Here is a 6,000-nt window from a genome sequence, read left to right on the forward strand (position 1 = left end):
TGCACATGGTCACACAATTATGCTCTCTGATGTATAATATGCAATTTTTCTATACCTTTAGATATGAGTGTATTGTAGTTACACAGATATCATAGATTTATTAGACATGGTTACATGGTATTTGTCCAATAATTCAGAATTATTCTGTGTTCTAAATAATCTATTCATTCTTTTAAATTACATGTAATACAGGGCAAATGAGAAATGCTTGTGCATTATTTGTTACATTTAATAATGATAAATTATAATGTGTTTTATAAGATTAGATTAAAATGAACATGAAAGGGTTACACACACAGTCAATTTGTCCTTTTCATATGTGTTCATTTTTTAAATTGTATCCTTTGGTATATATGGTTGTGACAATTTTCTTCCACTATTTGATCTGAGGAAGTGGTTCTGGCCCACGAAAGCTCATCACCTAATAAACCATCTTGTTAGTCTTTAAAGTGCTACATAGTCCTGTATTTTGTTTCAGTCAAATCAAAATATGCTTTGGGTGTCAATGGCTAGGCTTAGAAACCTTTTTCCTCACTTTTTTCAGTTCTAGTTGAGACCTCTAGACTATGTGTGAAAAGCTTCTGTAATAAAGGTTTTGTCTACACTTGGACAAAACTTAAAAGAAAGTATATGAAGAGCTGTTTTAATTCTGAAGATTTTTCACCAAAAATAAAGAAATATATTAGAAAACAACATTCTTCACCCTTCCATTCAACTAAGAAACTAATGAAAGTTAAATAATGACTCAGTTCTTTACAGATGTCTGCTTTTATCAATATACAATAGAGACAGTGAAAGCACACATGGATACAAAAGTATAAGTACTTTTTTGACAAGCCAATAATGATATATAGGAATAGACACTGATATCACTTATTCCATTGTACATGTATTGATTTCATTGGAATTACTCTGGATTTGCACTCGTGTGTATAAGATAAGATTCACAAAATGTTTAGTTTTTATTCTATACAATTTTTCATTGTGATGGGCACATCCAAGCATCTGCCTACAGTCATTCGATACAAAGTCTTCAATATTTTGGCACCTCTAGAAAACTTGTAATTGGAAAGTGTGTAGTAACAGTTTAATCTCTCCTTTGTTTTAATATTCTTGGGGGGGGAGGGAGTACATGTACGTGGAAGTTGACTTTGTCCTGTAACAATCTGTAGGAATTGGGGATATTTTGTGCATTTCAAAGGACCCTTAACGTTTCACAGGATTAAGTCCTTACTATTTACTTCCTTAAGGAAAAACCTGCATGTATGCTAGAGAAAAGGGATCAATAATATTAAGAGGTAGAAGGCAGATGCATAAGCTAAAAGAAGGGTTTGTCTGCATGTGTTGCATTTGAGTTCTCTTGGCCTTGGAATGTACTAAATAAGTCATTGTAAACAGAACTGTCCACATAAAGGACTGAGTATAACCAAAGTGTGTTCAATATATTTAAGCCAGCTCCTCAGCTTTTCAAGGGATGAAAGGTGTTTTTATCACTAGCTCCAGGCAATATGTATTAGACCCTGGTGGCTTCATATTGAAAGGCAAACACACAGGATTTGCAGTCATTCAATAGGCAACAATATTTTTAAACATACTGTGGATTACTTTCATTAATTATTTCTGTTTAGTGAACAGAAATAATTTCACAGCATCTAACCAAAAAAATCTCTTGCTATAGTTGGTGATGTCTATTCATCTGTTCAAACTGTATAAAAGATCAGTATGCCTACCTTATAAATATTTTTATTTGGGCAACCCAATGATCTTGCATTGAGTCCTTGGGGATTAAAAAAGTACCTCGCATTACTTCCTAATAACTATCGATCAAATGACGGAGCAGAATTGACAGGCTCCAGAGTGAGCCATCCCCAACCAGTCTCACTAAGAAAAAAGGCACTTTGGTATGGGGCATCTGTTGAAGAGCAGCAGCTAGAAGTCAATGTGAGGAAATAACAGAGGACATCACCTGCAAAGGAATACTGTAAATTAAAATATACTTGATGGGTATACCTCAGCAGTATGCTTCAATATCAGAGTAATTTAGCTTCAGGAATGAATGTTGCTACACTCATGAATGAATTTGATGTGTTTTGCTTGAATAATGAAATTAGGATTTGGTCTCTTGTTTGTAGAGCTCTCTACACATTTACATTGTCAGTCATGTCCCTCATTGTCACTCAAACTCCTGCCCCATAAAACAAGATATATGCACTACACAGCATACCTTACAAACCAGAATAATAAAGCTTTTGGATTACATTACACAAACTTGTAAGAATAAAAACCACCCACAAGCAGGAGTACAGAGCTCAAGTTACAGGATTTCTCCTTTGCACAACACAACATTTTATCCTCTTTGCAATGTGTGCACATTCATCAGTCCCCATCATGAGACAGAACTGACACCTGTCAACACATCACTCTTTCACAGCTACAAACATCCTCACTTCCTTTCACCAGTTCCCACCTGTACCTCCTCAGTAGTGACTCCCACTCTTACATCATGAGCCCAGTCTCTTAACATGTAAAGCTAGTTCTTCTCCTCTTACAAGGTATAAAAGAGCAAATCAACAGCAGCCACATTGGAGTAGGAACTTTTAAGGAAGAAAAATATCTTGTGTTGCAATTTATCTCCCACTCTCCAATCCTTCTCCCACAGGAAGCCTGTGCCCTAACAAAGTTGTGGGTGACTAGCTTTTTGTAGCACAGGACCAGGATGCCCCCTGTCTGGTGGCTTGGCTGGCAGATACACAACTGACAGTTCAAACTTCCTGGGTGAGGATTCAACAAATAAACAAGGACTCTATAGCTGCAGCCTCCTACCCAAGGACTGTGCAGTCAAGCTGTTTATGGCTCTGGTCTTCTAAGTATAGGCTGAGCAATTAAACAGTCTCTCTCAAGCTGGAGTAAACAACTATAGTCTAGCGATCTGGCCTCTGGGTAGGAAGTTGCTCAGACTTCCTAGGGAATGGCAGATTAAGTAACGCTGTCTGGGGCTCACGCCTTCTGGATGGGCTGCGGACTGAAACAGTTTGACTTCCTGGCTGAAGCTAACACCACCACCACTGCAACGGCTCAGGCCTTCTAGGATAAAGGAGCAGGCCGCTTGGTTGAGGATGGAGCCAATAAGAGTCATGGTCTCTGTCCTTCCGACCTAAGAGTTAGTGCACATCCAGCCCTGTGTGTGGAGCTAGGGAGACCCAGGCCCACCCTGCTCCCCCAGGTTTCAGCCCAGAGTCCTAGCAGCTATGGGTGGTCTGTCCAGGGGTCAGAGGGGAAAAGTGAGTCACTATCTCACTCCCTGGTAGGAATATAGCAGCAAAGTCTCATTTCCTGGGCCATTTCCTATAGATTCTTAGTGGCGCTATTCCATTGCTGTCTGGCTCACACTGTCACTGTTGGGGTACGTCTACACTACATGCCTCTGTCGGATTTGCATGTAGATTTGTTTGTTCAGCAAAGGTAAATGAAGCCGCGATTTAAATGATCGCGGCTTCATTTACATTTACATGGCTGCCGCGCTGAGCCGACAAACAGCTGATCAGCTGTTTGTCTGCTCAGCACGGCAGCCATGTAAATGTAAATGAAGCCGCGATCATTTAAATCGCGGCTTCATTTGCCTTTGCTGATCTGTCTAATCTACATACCTCTGCCGACAGAAGCATGTAGTCTAGACACAGGGGACAAAACTTCTTCCATTCCCTCTAGCCTCCCAGGGCTGTGGCTTGCCTTTTCTCCTGGCTGCTGGTTATGGGCTCTGCTGCTGGCCCACCTCCCTGGGAGAGATGTCTGCCTTCTTCCTACTTCAACTGAGTTGCAGGGCTCAGCTTTTATACTTCCTGTCCCACCCTGGCACTTCCTGTGAAGGGTTATGGCAGGGGTAGATGCCTCCAATAGAGTGAGTTAACCCCCACTGTACCAGAGTGAGGCCATTCTGCCTCCCTACAATGCCTTTGGAGCATCGTTTGTTAAGTTTGCCAATCTTGCTGGACATTAATAGCCAAGATAACTTTTAGACCCCAATTCTGAAGAGTGCAGAAGAATTTAAGATAATGGAACCTAGGCATGGGCTTAAGTGACTACAGAGTAGGGATAGGATTGCTCTCACACTTGATGTTCAGCATATGGAGAAGTCTTTCCAAGATCCTGAGCCTGCAGACACTTGAGTGCACAAGCAACTTTACCCATGCAGTTAGTCTCAAAGAAGTCAAAACAGGTAAATCCGATTTGGGGAAGTCTAGAGTAAACTGACCCTGGAAAGGGAGTAGGCAAGAAAAGGACTAGTTTTTTGTATGCTTGTGATATTTGAAAAGGATTTTCTATAATACTAATATGCAAGCAGGCCTTCTATTTGCATGCATGAAGTTAAACATAAGTGTTTTTGGGATCAGGTGCTTCGACTGTAAATGCTTCCGAGCAGAGAATCTTTGTTTTCTGTCTTGCACAGCACTAAGTCTATTGTTGTGGTTGTTTTGATGACAATCAGAATAAATGTCCTATACCATGTGTCCAAGAAAAAGCCACAAATATTTCATTAGATAAAATGCATTTGTATACAATAATCATCATAAGGGTCATATTCTGATAATGGGTGCTTATTGTACCTTGAGTAAACCATTGATCAGCATGCTCTTAAACATAAGCTTTGTCCTGTATTTTTCATACAGCATTTATTTCACTTACTTTGTTACATAAATGTCTATCGACCACAACTGAGATCAGAGCCCATTGTGCTAGGCATCTCAGAGAAACTGCAATCTAAATAGACATGACAAAAAATGGTGGGAAAGGAAACTGAGGCCCAGAGAGGTGAAATAACTTGTCCAAGGTCATAGAGCAGGTCAGCAACAACCAGAAATCAGACTTAGGCACTAGATTCCAGTGTTTCACCCACTTAACACCACTAACTCTCTGAGACACAGGCTATCAGCCTCCCAGAGTAATGCTATAGCAATTGTATTTACAGATTAAAATGTTTCTTCTATTAACTTCAGTGCATTTTGGATCAGGACCTTAGCGTGTGAAAGCTAGCGTCTGCTTGTGAGCAAATGATTTTTTTAGTGTAAATGTTTTATTGCAATATTTTTTATTTCATATGAAATGTATGGTCACGTAAGAGCTAAGTTCCATTATTATTACTGTGTAACTACAATCATTTCTGAATTTTACACACCTGGCATAAACCTCTCTGAACAAGCTATTCCAATCAGCCAAGCCCTTTTATTTTCACATTATACTGATCTGAATTACATACCTGTAGGTGCCATTAGGGCACTGTGAAAACTAACATTTCATTTGCCCTGAGGCAATCTCAAACTGACCTTTAACTGAAGTGCAAATCACTTTAGTCCACTGTGGGCCAGCAGTAATCCTTGCTTAGTTGACTTTGCTGTTGGGCATCTATTGCTTTGATTTAAAAACCTGTATCTCTGGGTGTCTCCTCTTCTCATGCATTGTTTAAAAAAAAATAGACTACTACAGCATTAGCTATCAGCAAGTTTGGAAAATGAGGATGTATTTTTTACTAAGCCTTTTTAAACACTCGCAGCTGTATTATTAAAATAAATTCTTTTCACTGCAAGAGGACTTGGCAAATATGAAGATGTGTTTTAGTAGAAGGCATCGATCTACTAAAGAATGGAAGAAAACAAAGGTGAAAAATGTGTCCTAATGGAACAAATAGGAAGCATTTGCGCCTTTTCTTTTTAATAGTATTAATCTATATGCAACACTTGTACAGCCTTTCCCATCTTCATAGCACTTCAATTGTTTAAGTAGTCTTGCAGAGCCACCATTTCACAGACCTGCTATGGTGCTAGTCCATTCTCTAGACCATGGGTCTCAAACACCTGGCCTGTGGACCACCCCAGGCTGGAGCAATTGCACAAACACTTCCTACTTGTTCCATTAGAACATTTTTCACCTTTGTTTTATTCCCTTTCTTTAGTAGAGTGTGTGTTGTGAATGACGTAGTGGACACTCTTCCAACTCTAGCTAGAT

This window comes from Pelodiscus sinensis, chromosome 3 (genome assembly GCF_049634645.1).
Source record: "Pelodiscus sinensis isolate JC-2024 chromosome 3, ASM4963464v1, whole genome shotgun sequence".
NCBI lineage: Eukaryota > Metazoa > Chordata > Testudines > Trionychidae > Pelodiscus > Pelodiscus sinensis.